The 22,332-nt window shown below is 45.1% G+C and overlaps 1 protein-coding gene across 4 annotated transcripts in view; it reads right to left on the bottom strand.

Moving 5' to 3' along the window:
* Positions 1 to 22,332, bottom strand: part of ANKRD11 (ankyrin repeat domain containing 11) — a 149,925-nt gene that overhangs the window by 96,625 nt on the left and 30,968 nt on the right. The window contains exon 1 of one of the 4 annotated variants that reach the window (XM_051629693.1): positions 5,202 to 5,259. The exons of the other annotated variants lie outside the window; for them this stretch is intronic. The gene's annotated coding sequence lies outside the window, so the exon portion shown is untranslated. Of the gene's footprint in view, positions 1 to 5,201; positions 5,260 to 22,332 lie in introns of those variants that run through there. 4 annotated transcript variants of the gene reach the window in all.

The following is a 22,332-nucleotide window of genomic DNA, read 5'->3' as shown; positions in this document are numbered from 1 at the left end:
ATCAAAAACCAGATTAAAAGGGGGCATTTTTTGGTTAAAGCCATAAAGCAACAGCACTGTAGGATCACACAGTGATCCCACAGCACAGTCCTGGACTCGGCTGCTGCCCAGGACCAGAACTTGTTGGAACAGATGAAATGAGTCACCAACAGACACGCAGAGCTCCGGCCCTGCTGCCAAGGGGAGGGAAGGACTGATCCACCCAGCCCGGTTAGCCAGGCCCTCGGCACAGCACGCAACGCCACGGGAGGTAGAACAGAGTTGGTTCCTCTTGAATTAAAATTACTGAAAAGCTGTTCTACCTTTGGAAAAAAAACACCAAAAAAAACCCAAAACCCAAACCAAAACACATTGCTGCTGCCAGATGTGAAAAATTCCTCTGGTCTGGTTTCCTGGAGGGAGCAGGAAGGAAGGCTGAGACCACCTTGCCTGCACCGGTCCTGCTCCAGGAGAGCCAGACCTCAGCTCCAACATCAGCTCTCCCCAGCAAACATCTCTCCCTCGTCTCCCACGGCCCCACCAGGACAGCTGAGGTGCATCCGAACTGTGGAGCTGAACAGCACGGAAAGCTGAGCCCCAGAAGAGGAGCGGTTCTCGCCGCGCCGGCTGGGCCGACGTGCCGCGGCGCAGAGCAGAGGCGAGCTGGCAGCCTGCCCTGCTCATGTGCCTGTCTTGGAGCCTCTTCCAGCTCCTCCTCGAGGGAGCCTGCTGGGACCCTGCCTTCCAGCCAGGAGAGGCTCCGGTGAGCAAAGGCAGCCACCTCCTCACCGGGGATTCCTGCAGCTGAGCAGCCAGCCCCAGAAACCAGCCCCGAGCCGGGGGTCTGAGCACCCACCTCCCAGGAGCTGGAGAGGAGCAGTGCCTGGAAGGTGCTTCGAGACACAACCACGTGTACCAGTTCAGACACAACTGAAAAGCTGATGCAAACTACGTCCAAGTTGCGTGGAGGGAGGATCACAGGGTGCAGAAGCTGTTTCAAAAGCAGAACTGCTCCCCTGCCTTTCAGCATTTCTGAGCTACAGGTACATGAAGATACTCCCCAAGTCATTTTTCTACCAAATGTGATGATATTCCCCAAGTAGTTTTTCTAAAATCCATCATTACATTCTCTAAGCAGGTTTTCTACAATACCTCTGCAACATCTGTGACCGTTTTGGATTTCTACACCGTTTTCACAACTACAGTGATCCAACATTTACAGACAACCCTTCAGAAAGTTATCTAACAAGCTGTTTCCTTTCAAGCCCTCAGTACCTCACCCCTCCAGCAGGTACACACTTTCAAGGCAGTCAGACAAACCAAGTAGTTTGGGGAAGTTTCTTTAACAGTCTGCACCCAGTTTCTGAAAGCTGAGGCAGCAGGGAGCCACAGCAGAGCAAACGTGATGCTCTCCAAGCACAGCTTCTGTAAACAAGGGAACAGCCATCAGTGGTAGAAGACACACCACATCAAGGCTAGAAAATAGCATGTTTTAAAAATAGAGGCAAAAGCCATACACTAATTTGGTGCCTTTTCAGCTGCACCTCTGAAACTAAGCTTTATACAAAGGGTTTGGGTTTTTTAACACCACCTGTTCCTGCAGATGCAGGAGAAGGTGGGAGCACAGCAGCTCTTACTTGCACAGGTCCAGGATGGAAAGTCCCACTCTGCTCCCACATAGCTGGGATCCAGCTGCCTCATCCCAGGGCTGCCTTGGCCAAAGCATCTCGGCCTGCAGAGTCCCTCAGCTGACACACAACTCCTCACACTAAAATCCATGCCCCTTCAGTCACTTCTAAGATTAACGTGCCTCGGAAGCAAACAGAAAGGTCTCCACTGAAGGCAAGTTCAACAGCTCAGCTGCAGAAAACTAACTCTGACCAGACACTGTCCTTTTTCACTAAGTTTCCTCCTCTTAGCAACCTTAATTTACCACCCACAGCTGCCTGTGGATAACATAAAGTAGACAGTCCTGGAATCCACCACCCTGCTTTTAGGTTTTAGAGTCCTTCAGCTCCCCCTTTTAAGACAGAGGAGCTGCCTCTCAGAATAAAAGCACTTGCTGTTAAAGCTGCAGGCATGGAACACTACTCATCCATAAGAAAATGTATGGTGGTTTTTTTTCCTGGCATTACTCCCAAAGACCAGACAGTTGAGAAACAAGCCATCAAAAAAATTGATCTCAAAGAAATAGTTCGTTTGTGAACAATTCTCTGAGCAGTTTTGAAGCTGCTCTCCTTGATGGGTGTGTGAAGAGTATCTATGGCTAAAAAGCAAGCTTTCATGTGTAAAAGGTTAACCACATTTACATCTTAAATACCATACTTAAAAGCATCTAGACCAACAAGCTCCTTAGCAATTCCTCCTAGAGAGGTGGGACAACTGGACTGGTTGGTCTGGTTACTAAATAAAGTCTCAAGTATGCTGTTTTCTACATTTCATTAAAGATTAAGTCAGCTCTGTTCTGCTGAGGCTTAGGAAAAACACGGAAAGTCACCAGCCCCAGTGATTACTCAGGCCAGCAGGAGCGACAAAGTATTTTTTCTAGTACGAAACTAATAACCAGAGAAATTCCCAGTCCAACAAGTATTCCCGTGGGACAGCACAGCAGAGGCATTCTGCAGAGAGAACACAGCACCAGCTGCTTCTGCAAAGATGCCTCAAGAGCCACGCTGTGAGGCGTGGGCAGGATCTCTGCCAAGGGTAAACAGCACCTTGGAGGCAGCTCCTCTTGTCCACAGTTCTGGCACAGCTCTACACAGGAGGTGGACAGAAGCTTGAGGTGCTCTGTACAGGTCAGCCTGGTGAGTTACCCAAAGTCTCAGATCCTACATCAATAGAAATTTGTAAATGCCATGTCAACAGGAGGTTTGGAGAGAGCAGAGCTGGGAAAGGCTCAAGTTCTGTGTTTTCGAGCAAAGCTCAAAGCATACTGGGCCTCCTGGTATTGACAGGTTCTCCAAGGTGGTGGTAGTATCTGTTCCACCAAATGACAGGAATTATTTCTACATTTTTGTTAGAAATTGTGTTTAAAAAAATAAAGCTGAACTTGTGAAAATATTCCATGCTTGTCCTGTAATGAACCTGTGTAACACTGGCTGCTTTTACCGCAGAGACACAGCATCAAATAATTCAGCAAATAATCCTCTTAATTACAAGACATTACAATGCATAGAAGAAAACTTTTTAAAAACAAATTACATATAATTGGTGATTCTTTAGTAGCTGAGAATAGGAAATAGGGAGAGAAGGAGACAGCAGGGAGCAGAGTCTCCCAAAGAGCATCGGGAATGGTGATTTCTCTGCTGCAAAGGCGCTCAGATGAGACCAGGGCTCCAACACCTGCTGTGCTAACAGGTCCAGTTACACAGATGGGCTCTACAGCCAACAGCACTTCCATTCATCTGTTATTTCTGGGTCAATTTTGAAGTCTCACCTGCAGAACACCAGTAAGTATTTTCCACACAAGCTTTGAAGTTGTCCCTGGCGATGAACAGAAGCAGCAGCACATGATTCCACAGTTATGGACACATCCAAGAGACCAATAAATTGTGGCCTTGCCCTCTTCAAATACTTGAACTGTTCATTTGTTTAAGTCCAACACACCAGCTATGTTTCTGTTCAATAAAGCCTCAGAGAGAAAAGCAGTCAGGTTTGCAGGTAGAGCCACAAAACAGATTACATCTGTATTCTACTCCCTCCCTACCACGAGGTCCTCGGAGCAGCTCTGAAGACCAACGCTGGTCTAACAAGAGTGGCCGCTTCTTCATTATTATTTTAAAAGTCTTTTACATTTGCTTGCTAAATCAACTGAATACTGTTTCCCATATGAGTGTTCGTTGCACACACCAATAGTGAAACTGGCACATCTTCACATCACCTCTGATTTAGCCCTGAATTTGACCCATTTGGAGACCAAGGACACACAACATCTGCATTTCCACACTGACACAGCTCAACGCTAATTCAGACCACACCGCACATTAGAAGCTGGGGAGAAACATTTACAACAGTACTTACTGTCCATTTTCAGATGGAAACTGGACACTGCTGGAAAACATTAAGCTGATACTTTAAAAAACTGGTGTGAATTTTAAGTATTGAACACGGTGCCATGAGTGGGGTGGGAGTTGGTCTCTGGTTTCTGCCCAGGGCAGGGGTGGAGTCCCCATCCCTGGAGGGATTTCAAAGCCGTGTCGATGTGGTGCTGAGGGACATGGGGCAGTGGTGGCCTTGGCAGGGCTGAGTTAATGGTTGGACTGGATGATCTTCAAGGTCTTTTCCAACCAAAATTGTTCTATAATTCTACATAGGACCCCTACAAGTTCTCAGACCCCTACTGCAGGGTTCACACCAGTGCCTCCCACCAGTCCTGTCCCCAGTTTGTAGAGATGACTCCTGCACACACATCCCCTTCGAGAGCTCTTTCCCACAGCCCCTGACTACATCCTTTCCTACATGACTTTGTTCTGAGAGAGGCAGAAGGAAAAACTCCCACGAGGTTTCCCCATTTTGAACAACTCGGTGTAACAAGTGAAACCCTTCCACACACCCACCGGCCAGGCTGAAACCAAGAGTGCTCAAGGCAAGATTGTTTTGTGCAAAAGCAGCTGACATTTGGAAAAGTTTAAATATCAAAATTTACTCCCCTGTAAAAACTGAAAATAATACATACTTAACACATGACATATCACTGGCATTTATACAGCTTGAATCAATCTTCAGTTAGGAGGCACTCTTCAAAACCCTCTGCAATTTCAAAAGATGCATCTAGACTCAGAAAATATGAAAAGTGCTCACTGCTGCAACATCTGAGTGTTAATACACAGACTATTCTCCTTGACAAATAAGGCCAAGCCTAAAGACATTTTAAATATTTTTAAATACATTAAGCCAGCTGTTTATACATATCAGTGATGCCAGTTTTACCTCTTACAGAAAAATACAATAGTGCTTAATTAACTAATTTCAGTATCAAATATTAAGGTTCTTTGACCAGACTAGGAGCTAAAAACCCTAAAGCAACAGAGTCCATATTTTGCCCAGTTTCTCCACACATTTTAAATCTCAATTTATTTTTCTAATTCTGGTTCAGGATATATACCCTAGTAAATATTTTTTTAAACCCCACAGGAGCTGCTTAGAGCAGTAAAGTCAAACATTCCCTTTTTGAAAGAAACATCCATAAGTACAATCACTGTTTTATACAGAGAGAATTTTACTTCACACTCTGCTGCTGTATCGATTTCTTCACACGCATCTGCTAAGGAGGAAACACTCTGCTTCTAATTATCCAAGTCTTCTACAAAAAAAAAAAAATATTATTTTTTAAGTTAAATATTTAATTTATTTGAAAAGAAGTATTTCTAGGGGTGCCTCAAGTAAAAAATTGTTTAACATGTGTTTTACAGCCTTTCCAAGCTCTTTTTATGGTCCTGGAGCCTGTCCACATTTGTGGAAAAAAATGTAATGTTTCAGCTTCAATTTGTCTGTTATTCCAGGGTGATGTTTTAAAGCTCTTTAAGAGAACAGTCATATTTCAAGTCATGTTTTTCAATTGGTATTTGAAATAAATAAATTTAAAAAAAAAAATAGGGAGGGGGTGAAACTTTTGAAATAGCCGTGTAAATCCATGTTCTTCATGCAGATCTCTTGACTGAGATAAAATAACATTAAAATGTTACCAGGGGGGCTATTGTTTCTCCTCATGTGAAGGGCCCCCAGCATTCCACCCATGGGTGGTCACTGTAGAGCCATCACAAAAGTCCTGCCCAGCCCAGGGACACCACGGCAGCCAGCTGGGAACCCATGCACTAATACAGCTCAACTTTCTTAAAATAAAATATTTTAAGAATACAAGTGTATGTAAATGTGATCACCAGACACTAGACTCAAGATGCTTTCTTTCACTCCCAGCATCTGCAAGCAGCAGAGCAGAGCACCAAGGACCAGGAGCAGCAGATGCTCCCAACAGCATCAGCACCCTCCTCCTCCCAGCACTGCCCCCTGTGAGCAGAGCTGGACCCTCTCACATTATAAAGAAACTACCACAGAGATGAAATGCTCCACATGTAAACCACACCTAACACCCATCTGCAGGTTTGTTTCTACAAAATGGAGAGGGACACATTAAACACGGCACCTACATGTGCAGGCAAGGGCTGGCAGAGCCCAGCTGCACCCCAGCCTTCCACAGCCACCAGTCACTTTCTACCTGTGATGCTCAAATCAAAGAATATTCCCCTGCCAGCAAGACTTGAGAAAAAAGTGCAACATTTTCATTAAAAGATAAGCTCTTCATGGCCTCTATGTCCACTCGTCTAACTCCAATTGCAGCTTTATTTGCTCCACAGAAAGTTCCTGTTGATTTGGATGTTCTCTTGTCACCAAAAACGAAACTAAAATTTGGAGTAAGGAGTTGGAGAGGGGTTGTTTTAAAAGATCTGTAAACAGCACTTTTCCAGTGAGAGGAACATTGGGAATGAGACCCAGCCAGCGAGTGCACACGCTTCACTTCGGGCTGTGTGTAACAAGCTGAGCAGAGGCTGCTCAGGACCAACGTGTGCAACCTCTCCCATTGCATTTCTCATTTCTCCTGTATTTTTAGCCTGGTTTCCTGAGGAAATGAGGCCCACGGCTGCAGCGTGCCCACCTCTCCTCCTCACAGCCAGGTCTGCGGGAAGACAGGGCAGCTGAGCAGGACACTCGTCCCCACGGGGAGGCAAGAGCCCGGCCACTACCTGCCCTCCCTGGGTGCTGTGTCATGTCCTGCCAAACACAGGAGGCCTTTGGAAAGAGGGAAGGAGAAGTACCGCATGGGGGACTTGATTTTATAGAACAAGGGTTGCTCTGAAACCAAGCTACCCAAGTCCCTGCAGGAGAAATGCTCAGAAATGCTCCACCAGATGCTCCCTCCCTATGGTGAGACCATTTCCCGAGCTTCTTGCTTCCCCATCCACAAGCCTTACAACCTGCAGGCATCTGTACAGGCTCTGGGTGATGAAACACCTGCCCTGAGACCACATTTCCTCAGCCATGGTGTTACCAAGACCTGTAGCAGTGGGTAGCTGTGGGCAACTGGCTGTGAACACCTGGGTCAGGGCTTACCAGGCCCTTCTGCATTACTCACATCGACTGCATTGGCAGTGTTGTACCCTGGGACACACAGAGGGAGACGGTAACAAGTAATTTACCATCACTTTAAAGCTCACTGCAATCACAAGCCAGTAGGCCAGGTCTAAAATGTGATAAGTCAATGTTTTATTTTTAATAACGGCACATCACTTCCTCAGGGAACTGTAAAAACTGAAGTGCTCTCTACATGAAACCCTAAAAGCAAAAAGTCACAACACGCAGCAAGATCTTAAACAATTTGTCACTCCCTGCCCTATAAAAGAGCAGATGGGAGAAAGTAAGAAAAAATAAATAAATCAAGAAACAAAAATGGACAAAGAAACAGGTCAGTGTTGTCCCTGAGCCAGAAACCTGCTGCATGCACCGAAAGGGTTACCTTGTCCAGAGCTCAGACATGTTATTTGAGATGAAACATTTTATAATGTGGTTATGCTCAAAAGCACTGAAACACTATTTAAAAAACAATAAAACACAGGCTAGGAAGAAAATGTAAGCTGAGACTGGAGCTGCTTCTGGAAACGCAGAGGGTTCTCCTGCCAGGACTGGCAGGGTGTGCAGGCAGGGAGGGACTGGAGCACCCACCGCCCAGCAGGCTCCTCCTCCACCCACTGCTCACTTGTCATTTAGCTGAAGAAAACACTAGTAAAAATCCTTCCACCATACCTAAAATTCTAAGTTCTTCCAAAAAGGTTTTCTTACCTCTAGATTCACAGAAATGGTGATTCTGCTGACTGCGTTTGTTAAGCAGATGTTACTGCCAGGAAGGAAACGTGCCACAAGGAACTGTGATACCTCAGGTGCACATCAGCTCCTCTTGGGGTAATCTTGTCTACTGGTTTAGAAGAAAAACCTCACAGTCTTAGAAGACACCCAGACTTCGCCTCTTTGCTCTGAACTTTACTCACAAACAGTATTTCAATAATCAGAGAAATGGCCTTGCATTTCCAGCTCTGGCTGGCCAGTCTTTTCCAATAAACTCCATCTCAAACAGTTAAGAGTGAAATTTCCCATCCTCCTCCATCTCCCTTTTCTGCCGCCCCTTTCCATGCCCAAACCCTCACACGTGCTATCTCCCAGGTTTCAGAAAACTACCAGAGGCTGGTCATAATCCCTGCTTCTTGTCCAAACTGAAATACAAATGGGACTTCCAGCCATGACCTGCAGTTCTGCTCACAGGGAACTTCAAAGAAAAGAAAAAAAGAAAAAAAAGAATTCTTTAAAATGCCAAATCAGATGCAAAATTAAGTGGACAAAGCCATGAAGAACAGAAACCAGCCATCTAAGATAGAAAACCCCAGACAGTCAGTATTCATACTGTACTTCTTAAAAAAATTCCAGAGCCTCCTGCAGGAAGAAGGAATTGCTGTTACCAGTCCAAGGAAGAGCTGAGAAACTTGTTGTCCCCAGCTTGGGAGGGGAAGGGAAACCGTATCTGAAAACGAGCTCAGTGAGTGAGGACTCCTGGTTAGGAACTGATAGAGACTTGGCCTTTGCAAAAAGAAATTCAGTTCAGCAGTAAGAGGGAAGAGCTGGTGAGCCTGTCTTGGTATCTGTGTTCAAATGAAAACACACGTTCGTTAACCCAATGTATCAATCACTTGATGAAGGGGACCCAAGTGCCCATATCTGTCCTGCCAGCACGCAACTGCCAGGGCAGAGCTCTAACCCGCTCCCAAAGGGGGTGGGTTTTTTCTTTTAGCAGCCCTGAAAAATAGTGGGAAAGAGAATCCAAAATATAAGGCAGGGCATGCATCCTGGTTTTCTGAAGCTATACAGTTTCTCAAGTGTTATAAAAATGATTTGCCACTAAGTGAGCCAAACGTATTGGAAAGATACAAGCAGTGCCTGGGGTGGAAAGAAGGTGTTTTTAGCACGCTCGGGCCAATTACGACTTCGGAGGTTTCCAAGCACACCACTCCTCTTAATCCAACAGAAGGCAACTGAGTTTAGCAACTTATTTAGGGTTTCATTTGCTAATTTGCAAAAACAAGGAGAAAGCTTCCTCTGCTCTCCAGCATCTTGTTAGGAAAGCTCTTGCCAACACGCGGGCGTTGCTGCCAACAGCTCAACCCGCCGTGACCCGAAGTTCTCCCTCCCGGTGCCGGCGCAAACCGCGGCGAGAGGCAGCGAGACAGGCCCAGCTGAGAGGGGCTTCAGCAGAATCCTGACACCACAGCTGCTGCTCAAATCAACCCAGAACAAACACACCACACACTAAGTGATAAGCCAAGTTTAAACCAGTCTTAAGCGATACACCAAGTCTAAGCCAGCCTGGGCTCAGGTAATGAAAGAGCTGCCCTACAGTGTGAGGCAGAAGACAAAAAGCTGCACACACACTTCTGAACTACAGCAGATGAAATGCTAAGTAGTACAGCAGCTTGTTTTCCTCCTTCCCTTCAAGACAACTAAAAATGCTACTTTAAGATGAGTGTTCTCAGTTTTAGCACTGATGATAGCTAGGTCAGAAGCCAGCTTTGGAAAGTTTTACTCAGCAGCAGCTTTAGAAACCATGAATTATCTTTAGAAGAAGTTCTGGCACTCCCCCTTCACAGCCTGACTGCCAGGCCCTTTCTCAAGGCTTCTCTTCAGACACCACAGACTCTCCAAGGCAGGGTCCTCACTTGGGCATGGCTGGGCTGAGACAGACACTTTCAGGATTAGTTTTGCTAAGCCAAGAAGCAGAGTAGGTCTGATCTCAGGCCTCAGGTTTAGTACTTTCAAGGTGTGAAATGAAGCCTGCAGGGGAGCACCAGCCTCTGGAGCTGTATCACTGGCAGCTTTGTTTCCACCATGATTGAAAGACCAAGCAGAAATCAAGCAAAGCTGAGTCCCTTCGCAGGCTAAAACTGGCAAGTCTAAAGCAAAGATGACTGTTCTTGAAAACTTGGGTTTGAACAGTGTTTACAAATCTAAACCCCAAAAAGGTAACAAAAAAGGTTATTAGCTAAAGACTCTCTCTCCCTTCATTGGGTCTACAACAGAGACTTGGCAGAAACTTCAGCTCCTGAGAATGTAAGTTACAAAATCCAAGGATAACCCAGCAGACATTCCCCTGGACTGAGTCCACACCAGGACAGATTCACAGCTTGCAGCACAGAGCCCTAACCCAGACGTACAGCTTCACATCCTTGTAGTCATAGAATGGACTGATGTGTTGATCAAAAAGACAAGCAACAGGAGAAATGCTCCGATTAAAAAGGTAACCTCTGGGATTCTTCCTTTTTCCTCAGCATTTTCATGCCCTTACACAGAGGGAAGTGGGACACTATTTTGAGACAATCCTCACCAAGACAGAACAGCAGCAATTTTTCACATAGATTGGAAAATCCACCAAATCCAACACCACACCAAACATAGGCTTCTCTGGCTCCAACAAGTTACAGACGGGCTTTCAAGCATGGTAGCGTTTGGGGACAATTCCAGCAGAAAGGCAGATGTTTGATTCAGTAGCTGCCATTCACAGGCTGAAGTGAGAACATCTGCCACTTCCCTTCAAAGCGAGATACTCACGTTGAGGAAATCCTGCATCTGAAACCAAATTTCTCAACTAATTTCTCCAGGGCCACAAAGGAATAACACAGACACACCCAATGTGTAAAGCTTTGGGGACAGCTGGAAGAGAAGAGGTGAGCAGCACACCCAGTGGAACATCTACAGTTACTGGAAGTGCCCTGGTGACCTAACCCAAGCAGGACAGGAAGGCCAGAGATGCACTTCAAACTGAATTCAAACCCTCAGCTGTCATCAGGCTGTGGTGGGGATCAGGAACAAGGCAAGGTAAGGCAAAATCTTCCAGACAGGGATTAGCTGAGAAACCCCTGCTGGGAACTAGAGTGAGTGCCACACGTGACAAGAGGGATTAATACTTTCAGAGGCATTACCACTACAAACATCTAAAGAAAGAATGTTTTGCTGGACTTTTTTCTTCCTTGGGAGCTAAGGGCAGTTATCTTCCACATGCACGTGGAGGAAGATACGACTGCACTGAGCAGCCCAGACACTTTTAATACACATTCCAGCAAAGGGCAACACACCTAGACTTCTCCTGTGTCATATATCACTCCTAGACAAAAATTCAAATAAGCCTAGAGATAATTTTATGGACATTTTTTGTAAGTGTTCATTATAAGCAAGAAAATTAATTTCCAGAAGTTTCTCCAACTGCTCTTCTCTGTGTGTTGATAATGCCTTTACTGCTCAATTTACAAGCTCAAACAAATCCCCTTCAGGCAGGGGTTTCAACAAATGCTAAGTAGGGTCTGTAAACTTTATTATCAAAGGAACATGCCTAAAAAAAAAAAAACACCCTTAGAAGATTCTTTTTGTCCATTGTCACAAAATTCAAGCCCTCGGCCACATACCACATTTTCATTTTCTTGCATGCTCTTTCATATCTGGTTTTGGCATTGCCCCTAAGAGGGCTCTGACTCGGGATCTGTCCACACATTCCAGCAATAAATGACACTAACTGGAGACATTCTTTAAAATATCTGTCTAATATATAATCCTTTCACTGTCTCGATTCTCACTGACTTGCTCCCACAGTGCTGGGATGAAATCATAAATTATATGCCCTGCCACTCAATTTTCCCTGATTGTTTGGTAGAACCTCACCACTAATAACCAATGATCATCAGCCACCTCGTGGCTTAAGTGGTTTCCAATCATGAAAGATTTATCCACTATGACTTCCAGTCAATCACAGAGACACTGAAATGGCCATCAGGCACTCTCAGCCCGAGACCACAAGATGAGCAGACAGACTCCAGAGACGACGGAAAGCAGAGCAGAGTGCTGACTCCAGACACCCAAAAATCAGAGAAAAGCTGCAACAGCTGCATGTAAAATCTTTGTAAGGAAGTCAAAAGCCCAGGACCAGAGCACAGAAACTCACCTGGGTCACAGCACATGCAGGGACCCCTCCAGAAGATCAGGTCCATTTGAAGAACAACTGTTTGCTGGGATGATATGTGGAGAAGTACATTCCCTACCTAAGGCAAGAGGACAAGGCAGTGCCCCATGGCAGCCCTCAAATTCCCCACTGGAGACTTATCCTGCACAGTGAGTGCCAGTTACCACTCCAAGTCAACAGGACATCTCATCTCATCATGGGAACCAGCTTTAAGTGAACATGTTCCTCCCAAAGATCATGACACTGAAAAACAAACACTCAAGGAACAGCATTTATCCTCCAAAGAATGAAAGGATCTGACCTGTAGAGTTGGCACTACATGAGAAATAAAGTTGAGAAGAGAGGCAATAGGTGCTAACTGCAGATGTACTCAGATCCAAGCTGCAGATACACCCACGAGCATGAGTTAAAAATCAGCTGTGCTCTTGTCTGGCTCTTTCCTCCCCAAATCCAGCTGATAGTACCAGGAGTGTGACATGGAAACCTACATGCCCAGAATCTCACACCTGCAGCCTGCAGCAGTAAACCCGGAGCACTCCTGCTGTTGTAACTGGCACTGGGAAGCGGATCCATTCAGCTCACGTACGTTGAGTAGATTAAAAATCACTAAAAGGAAGCAACTACTATTTTAAGTCCAAAAGATAACTGGGATGGAATAGACTGCAGACACCAGGCATAAGAGGAGACCCCGGTGCCAGCCAGGCAGGTTGGGGCAGTTCCTTTATCACTCCCACATCCCTCTCCTTCGCTCGTGATTTAAAAGCAGCACAACCGAGCAGCTTCCCGGAGACAACCAGAGTGCCTGGATCACGGAGAGAGCTATAGGGAATTAAATGCCTCAGAACCAAAACTAGAAGAGGAAGCACAAATTATTTTGCCACATTCTTAAAATGAAATAAGAAAACATTTAAACACTTCAGCTTATTTAGATAATACGCACTGGAAGACATCTTTTACTGCTGGCAGCTTGAAAGAACAGAACATAATTACAATTCCAAGCATGAAATGAGCTCTCTTCCACACATGCCTGAACCAAGTCTAACTGTTTCACCAGCTGTAGTGAATCAAAGAAAGCAGAATTCAACAGAAAGGACCTAGAAGCAGCAGCACTCAATGCCTTTAACCCAGTAATTGCATGGCACCTGGATTGGGAAGGGCTGCAGAGGGTTTAGCAGTTGCAGATGTGCAGCTGATGTGGTGCACAGAGCATTTGATCTCCCTGGAATGCAGGACCCCGAACAATGCATCTGTGTGCTGGCCCACCACACACCCGGGTGTGGGCCCGGGGGATATATAAAAGCTAACATTATACTGCAATTGAAAAGAAAAAAGCCACAGCATGAGCTTGACTGTTGTTTAACTAAGAGAAAAACAATAGCAGCTTTGGTCTTAAGTATCTGCCAGAATGACCACTGGCCACTTCCAGAGACATTCTTTGTTGAAGTACTTCAATACCACTCTGCTTCATCTGCTGTCCAAAATCAAAGGTACAAAGGGGTCTGCTAAATGTAAACCCAGGTGACACACATACCCCCAACTCAGCAGAGAAATTGCTCGAACAGCTCTAGAAATGAGTTGTTAGCATTATTCCCCTACAGGGAAATCAAGGAGTGAGATTTCTCATTTCTGAATTGTAGGTGTCACGCAGAAGCCCGCCCATCTCAGCCTTCATGTCAGTTTCACATCTGCTTTCTTCAAAATCTGCAGGTCCTCATGGTGCACCATTAAAAAATAATCCCAGCTAAAACCCTCCTCCTGCAAATCCCAGCCCAGCTTCACATGTGGACCTTGGGAAAGCCCCTGGGGTTGGGTGCTGTGGCCTTATCTCCCACTCAGTGGGCTGGAGGAGCTGAGCTCCAGCATTGCTGCTTCCCAGGAGCAGCCAAGTACTATCCACACTTGGTGGCACAGCCAGAGCAGTTACACCACCCACATGGCAAAACAGAGCTGAATAACAGAATAAAAAAAACTACAAAGAAGTTAACCTTGTTAGACTAAGAATAATTCTAAGCTTGAGCCTGAATTTAAATAGAGATTTCAAAAAAAAAAAAAACAACAAAACTTAATTATTTTGAGAGGAGTAGCTGGGAAAGCTGCTGTCCATGTTTCTGCTGGGGAAGGAGGGGAAGCCCAGCCCAAAAGGTTTATGAGATTATTCTGACCTCCAGTATTTCCAAGGCAATAATCTTGCCAGTAAAAAAGCATCAGTGCTGCTTCTGTTCTTCCTGTGCCCAGGGAAAGGAGAAGATGACAACTGCCTCAGCTGAAAGAAGCAGCCGTTTCCCCTTTCAGTTTGTGTATGTAGACACACATTGCTATTTCCACAAGAACACTTGTTTTTGAAACAAAAGCAGAAGTACCAGCACAGCCACCCAGAGCCATGCCATGGAACATCTCATGTTTGCTGTTTTCCACCAAGGGGCTCACCAGCCTGCAAACACAACCCCACAGCCCTGAGCAGAGCCTGGCCTGCACCCACTGCTTGCTGGGCAGGGGGAGGATCAGGGTAGCAGAAGCTGTGGCTGCCCCATCCCTGGAAGTGTCCAAAGGCACGCTGGATGGGGCTTGGAGCAACCTGGTCTGGTGGGAGGTGTCCCTGCCCATGGCAGGGGTTGAGACTGAATGGTCTCTAAGGTCCCTTCTAATGGCTGTCAAGTTACATCCCGTTAATGAACGTGAAGCTGGGAGGCAGCTGCTAACACCCCAGAGCAGACACAGGGAGCTGGCACAGCCCAGAGCTCAACCACACCAACACAACCAGGTTCCTGTACTCCAGAAGAGCAGCTCCCAGCCACCAGCCATGGCCGAGCAGCTTGGCCAGACTGTGCCCTCTCCTCCTCCTCCCATCCATGTTTCCTCAGCAGGGACTTCCTCTGTGCAGAGCCCAGCACCCAGACTCCTGGCTTACAACTGTGACTCCAGGAGGGGACACAAGCAGCTCAGGAGGGCTGGGTGTTCTCTTGTGCTCTGCATTCAGAAGGCTTCCAGGCAAAAAGAAAAGCAGTTTGTCTTTAGAAGATAGTTTAAGGTCACTTTTGTATCATTTTAGCTGAATCCAAACGTCATATTTGGAGTTCAGTTATTTCAATTGCTGCAATTTTAGCTAGTGCATCAAATGTCACATAGAAGATTTAAAAATAAGATTTGCTGCAATAAACTAAAAATAAGCAAACCTGACAAAAACAAAAGAGGAACATTCTGTATAAAATCACACAAACCTTAGTGTACATCAAGAGAGAGATATATATGCATATTGACTTATTCTGCTTTAAATCATCTCTGCTACAGCAATCTTTCCCGTTTTTCAACCCCAAAAGAATTACCATTTCTTTCCAGACAAGAAATTCTGCCAACATTCTGGAGGGCTGAAGTCCAAACCACACATAGCTCAACAACAGCAGAGTTGAACAAAAAGGAAAACTATAGCTTTTTTTTTTTAATTATACCTTGTGAAAGTATGGCTGAGCAGGGGAAAAAAGAAGTCAAAGTCATTGATTAATGCCAGAGTAACGAAGAAGGTTTATAGCACACTGGAATATATAGTGTAATAAGTTTATCAGATTTATCACACCATCCTTTAATGTCTAAACTCAAGGTGGCTCTACAGAAAAACAGACACTGCTCCACAATTCTAATACTAAAATGGCTCGGAGTCCACAAATTAATACTTTTTCAGGCAAGGGTTTCAGAACTAGGTCAAAGGAGGGGGGTGAAATTTTAAATTCCTACTCACCCAGCAGAAAAAAACCACCAGAATCAACCTCCTTTCTCAGGGATCCCCAAGGTTTTAACAGTGAAAAAAATCCAACTTCGCAAAACTGCAAAATACTGCACCTCTTTCAGCACCTTTTAATTGAAGCCTCTCCAGAACCATGTCTTGAATTATGAACAAGCTTTCTCCTCAGCTCCAGAGCACAGCTCTTCACTGTCATCAGAAATGCAAGGTTTTTAATCATGGGGAAAAAAAAAAAAATCTCAATATGTATCCAGAGGTAAAGCTACAAGGGATCATGGTGGAAAAGGCACCGGAAAACACTAGGGGTAACTACAACTACTCTGAGGTATATGAGGGACCTCACTGGTCTCTACCTTCAAACATTAAAGCCATGAATACTTATGGTTTTAACAAAAAAAATGTCTCACTACTTTGCCCAGTACACTCTGTCCTCCTTGTTTATATCCAAGAGCTGTTCCAAAGACTATACAAAAAAAAATAAAGTCTAGTATTTTCTTCATTCCTCTGAGCTACTGTAAATTAAATATGAATCTAGAAACTACTGCTGTGAGCAAAGGAAAGCCCTACACAGGGAAGTTTTTTATTTATTTTAAACAAAAGTTTCCCTAGCAAAAGCATCCACTGTAGTGACACCTCACCTTAAAGCCACCACCTTCTGCTGGGGCAAGAGAATTAGTGGCAGTGCAGCGTTAGGAAAGAAGGCAGACTTGCCTGTGTCCCTGCTCAGAAGTATACAACTGGTACAGCAAGAATACAGAAAACCCCTATACTGGCAATCTGATTTGATTCCCAGTTGTTGGGGTTTTTTTCTTACTTCAGCATTACCAACCATTAAGTCTGTGTGTTCAGCAGTACCTTGAAGGAATCCAAAGCTCAGACACTCAGCTTGACCTACCAGGAGGACACTCCCCATAGGTGATCACACTGGCAGCGAATTGTTTCACTGACAGCTATTCTGGTGTCTGCGAAACCATCAAAGTTGAGCTTTTTTGTTCACATAATTTGCTTACTAAATGTTGCTCCAGCGCCCGGAGGCATCTGGGCATGCGAGGCTGAGCAATCCTGAGGCCTCAGCCAAGGCCTGCATGTTGCACAGCGCCTGCACGTCACTGGAATTCCAGGCTACTATTATGCACCAACTCACTGCTCCAGCTATCTGTCTTGAAGATCTAATTAATCCTCTTGCTCATCACTGCCTGAGCTCACACAGGAGTGTCTCAAAGCTTGGTGCTGTTTTGCAATTATGAAAAAAATAGCCGAAGCAGCTCTGAAGGAGCTGCTGTGGGAGGAGAGAGTGTCAATCCACATTCTTCTCATCCGGGCAGGTACAAAGCACCATGCAGCACTCGATAGAAACCTCCCCTTTGCTCCCCATCCTGCACTCCTCTCAGAGCAGGGGAATTAGCCCGAATTAACAGGTATCTTGCTACAGGAAATCCAATCTGCACTTCGACTTTAATTGTGGATGACCTTGATACAGGGGACATTTAAAAATACATATGCATGTAGGCACAGAGCTGCATACGCCCAGAGCTGTAGGTATTTTAAATGCTTTTCTGTCTTCAGCAAGATTGAGGTCAAGGGAATGAGGAAAATTTCTGTATCTTTAACCAAACCTTCAAGTATGTAATTCACATATTCAGATACTTCCTACATTAAAGTACTAAACAACCAAGAAGCTGCAGGGAGAAAGAAAGGAGAATTTAGCTGTGTGCTACCTTGCTGAATGCAAAGCCCGGAGGAGCTGCTACGTCCCTGCTACCAGTTCCGTGAGACACAGATCTCCTTTCAGACTGCTGTAAAAGCATCCGTAAAAACTAGAGGAAAAAAGGATTCAGGCCTGGCCAGCTGCTATGGCCAGATGCAGCCTTACAGCTGACAGGAAAGGAACACATGACACTTTATTTCATAATACATTTGTTTTCATTATTCTGTTTTGTCAAATTATTTACTACCTGTTGTCATCCGATTCTTACTCTGTGTAACTTTCATACAGCATTAAATCTGTGTCATGATGTTAATTAACAACATTTACAATAGAGTAAGAAGCAGACCAAGTTTCTGACATCAGTTGCTCAACATAAATCAGGAGCAGTGAAATCGGTTTTTTCCTTCTGTTATTACCCAATAGCAAAGAAAGCTTTCACTAAAACTCTCAGAAGTTAAAGTCCCAAAGCAAAGATCTCCAATGAATGTTTTTCCACTAACTGAAAATAAATTTTTATGAATATTTATTTCCTACATTATCTCCAACCAAAATGTGCATTTCTATTACAACACTTAATTCCAATTAAGAAAACGTTGAAAGGCTTCCTGCAAAAAAACAAACACAGGATATTGGCAAGACTACAAGAATGAGGTAAAAACTACTGAAGACAACAAAATAATTATCTTCTGACTGTGGAACACAAAAAGGAAGTATAATTCTTATAGGACATGAGCAGTAAGTCCAGGTCCAGCAGAGAATAACCAGAGCTATTCAACATTGACCCTTGAATCCTTTTACAGTTAGTTTAAACAGCTGAAAAAAAATATATAAAAGGACAAAAATTACCAAAATCCAGTAACTCCTCCTGCCATACCTATCCCACCTCCATCAGACTGGCCACCTCTTCTCATTTTTGCAGTTCTCCCAAGTATTTCCCCTCATACTTGCCCCTGGTGGATACCTGGCCAACTGCTGTAGCTCAGCTGCCCCTCAGCCTGGGGCACGGCTCAAGGTGCCCAAACACACCCAATCCACAGGCTGCCATCCTGCCTGTCACCAGGCCTGGAAGCAAACCGAGTGTCAAGAGTGCCCAGAAATTCAGCATTAAAGTTAAATGTTACCAAGTGAAACCAAGGAAAGTCACAGATAAGGTCCTTTTAAAACACCTGAGCTCTGCCCCATAGAGTCCAAGCCTCCCTGCAAGATGCAGAACTTGAAAGGTTTTTCGTCTACAAGTCTGCAAATATTCACATTTTCTAAGGGTACAGGAGGAATTGGTAGTCACATGGCAGGTCCTTCTTTTTGGCAGCTACAGCCGCCAGGAACAACAGATGCACCATTCTGGGCTGCTCTGTCAACCCTCACAGCCCACTCTTACCCTGCAAATCCTCCAAACCATTAATTACAGCCAGGACTAAGTCCTCCAAAGAGCTTCCCTGTTTCCTCACTGTATCAGGGCTGTTCCCCTTCCCACATGCCAGCCTCACAACCCAGTGCTCCCAGCAAAGCCCAGAGATACAGAGGGCACTCGCACACACCCGAGCAGAGAGCAGAGCTGGTCAGGCCCCTGCTGTTTGTACATTATTGCAAGATAAGCGTATTTTTCATTATTGTACTGTCAGATGAGCCCAGACGCGCATCACACTGCGACTCCATCAAAATCCAGTAGCTGTTTTTTTAGATCAGACAAAACCCAACTTTTGCCGTCAGAGGTGAACATGCAGAAGGTACTAAGCTGGGAAAACTGGACATCACCTCTCCAGAACCCTCAGGAACACATGCTGTAGTTTAGGTAACCACCAAAGTAAAATTTGAAAAAGGGAACTCCAGTGATGCAGGAAGGGAGTAAAAGCACTATGAAGCACCAGGCCTCAGGCTGGAAAGTCCTTCTGGAGTTAAAGAGAGTCATCACTACCCAACAGCGCTGAAGGCACCCCCAGTAACTGGGATGCCATGTCCCAAAACACTGCAACATCACCATTAGGTGTCAGTATCTTTTTTATTCTGCAATTTAAATCCAGGAGTGAAAGCCCAGCCCTGGATAACTCAGGGTACAACACACAGTCTCTCTGACAATTGATGCTGCTTCCATGTCCCTGTGACTCCCACACAACAGCCACCTCTCCCCTCTGTGACCCCAACTATAACCAGTTAACATCAGAACTACCAAAACCAGCCCACTTGGATGATTAATCCACTTGGACAAAAAAAAAGTAATAAAAAAGAATCCACTGCAAGCTTTACTTGCAAAAGCCAGCAGAGCACCCCTTTACAGAGGTGGTTTCCTCAAACAGATGGTGCAGGTGCCTGTCACCTCCTTTCCTCTTCAGAGAGGTTAACCCAGAAAGGTGATGGATGTTACACAAGCACATTTCTGTTTGATAAGAGACTCACCCACTGAGTTCACCAGAAACAGCTGCTGTGCTCCAAAGTAACCTCTAATGTTGGTAACTATTTGAATTTAAATATGAAATAAATTTAGATGGACAATTAAATAAATGATGACACTTCGCCTCTCCAGCCCTGTGGAGATGCTTGCCTGTTTAAGGACAGAGCCCATAAAAACAACAAGAGAGAAGATTTACACCCAAGCTCCTCAAAAAAATAAAGAATGAATTGCTGATTTTTGCAGCTACTTAGTGGTAGGAGCAGATTGTTACAGGCAATAGTATTGACAACTTCACAAGCTACCACCCCCAAAGGTGAGCTTCTCAGTCTGTTCCAAATTCAAGAGTTAAAAACATTACAGCTAGGACCACTGCTTGTCTCAGGGGAAGTGGAGAGTTCCAGCCAGTCCCATGGGACTTCAGAAACCTGCTGTACTCCCTGCTGAGCTCTGCCACAGCCCTCCCATGGGCTGGGACTTCCCCAAATGCCCCAAAACGTGGTGGCCTGCAGCCATCTGCCCCCTCACCCTGGGCTGACCAAGGCAGGCAGGGCATGTCAGACAGATCCAAGGAAAAGCAGAGCTTCTGGTACTGGTCTACCAAAGCAAAGCTGCTCCTGAAGACAGGAGACCCAAGCATGCCAGCTTCCCAAAACGCACAGGTTGTGGGAACTCCAGCTCTGGAAGCCTCTGCATGATGAGCCCAGAGAGCCTGCAACCCTCGCTTGCTCCAGCACCCACAACAAGGTGTAAGTTTCTGCAAAACACCCAAGAAATCCCTCCTCCCAGTTTCTGTACATCTCCAGCAACTGGAAGCTGTGAGCTGTCCAATCCAAGATGAAAACACAAATTAAACCATTAAGATTTTTAATACATTTGAATGAAGTTATCTTCAAACTTCTGCTGGAGAAGCCCAGCAGATTGCTATAGAGCAGGCATAATGTGCAGAGTTGTAAGAACTGTCAAGGCCACCTGAATTCTCAAGCATCTAATTAAGCCAGTAATGAATTAGACTGAGCCTGCAAATCTCAGCCCTTGTCGTCTTGTTCTTCTAAAATTAAAGGTCTGCCAAGAATTTAACCAAGGGATCAGAAATCATGCTAATGCCTACTCTGCACCTTCACACTCGACATTTAAGACTTACTTTTCAGAAGCATTTTCCCATCCCAAAGTGCATCACTAGAGCACATCCAGCAATTTTGCATCTCCTTGCAATAACAACTATTTATCTCTTTTGCTGGACATATTGAAGAAACAGGCTGCACCTGCCTGTTACAGCATCAGACACTGTGGTGGTTCAGTCAAACCCTCCATGCAAGGCTTCCATATAATTCACAGTTTTTTTCCTGCCACTTTACACCACCATGGAACAATTTCCACCTCGGTGGTGTCAGGCAGCTGACTTGTACCTGTTGGACACCAACTGTCCCACCTGCAGCTCCGCTAACCATGCCCAAGTCACCAATCCATCTCCCTCAGTATCCATGCCACAGAAATACACTCCCCCAAACACCAGAAAATACTCCCCCACTTTACATATCTCAGGGATCTGAGTGTCAAAATCACCAAGCTCACAGTTACCTACACTATTATTTAAAAGAACCAAAGATCAGGGAATAAGTATTATTCATTCAAGACGTACAACAGTGAGTCTGGTCTTATCAGCAGACCTTTGGACTGTGAGCTCCTCAGGGTAGGAACAGATTGCACACCTCTTGCTGCCAAATGCATCATCTGCACTTCATCAGAGCATGATGGATATCTTCTGAAAACAAGTGATTTCAGCCATATTTTGTGTAATCCTGCCACTCCATTCCAAAGCCTGTCATCTCACGTCCAGAGTGTCACCTCCTCAGGGTGGAGACTGTAACTTCAGTCCCTTTCAAGAACACACATCGGTGCTACACTAAACACTCAAAGAAATAAAACCATCACTCCAAACACTGCACCTCACCTCTTCAACAAGCAGAAGCCTCTTCTACCTGCAGAAGCCTCCTGCAAAGTGACACACCAGGAGGTGCCTGAAAGCACTTTTACTTTCACAAGAGGTCACACCCAGGAATGCTGCTGCACAGCCATGGAAGGGGTCACTGGCCACGTGTGCACCAAATCACCTGCTGATTCCCTTCCCAAAAACCTGCCTCCATGTGTCACCCGGGCTGTGTGTCTCCTAGGAATCTTCCCCCACAAAATAACAGACTCTCCAGTTACTGGAGATGATGACCCACCCTGTACCCTATGTTACGAGCTTGTTTGAGTGAACTTGCTCCTAAACACAACTGTGATTTTTAAGTGTAGAGTACACTAGCTGATACAAATCTACAAAATCCTAACTTAAAAGTATACTTTTTTTAAAAAATGAGGATTTTTCTGGCCATAACATAGCCCGGTTGGAGAATAAAATTATTCAGAAACAAGTAAGAGTCAGAGGGAAAAACAGCCAACCATTTTCTTTCTTTTTAGGTAATTTTAGGTAA

This window comes from Apus apus, chromosome 11 (genome assembly GCF_020740795.1).
Source record: "Apus apus isolate bApuApu2 chromosome 11, bApuApu2.pri.cur, whole genome shotgun sequence".
Lineage (NCBI taxonomy): Eukaryota > Metazoa > Chordata > Aves > Apodiformes > Apodidae > Apus > Apus apus.
This window is presented reverse-complemented; position numbering and strand designations above follow the sequence as displayed.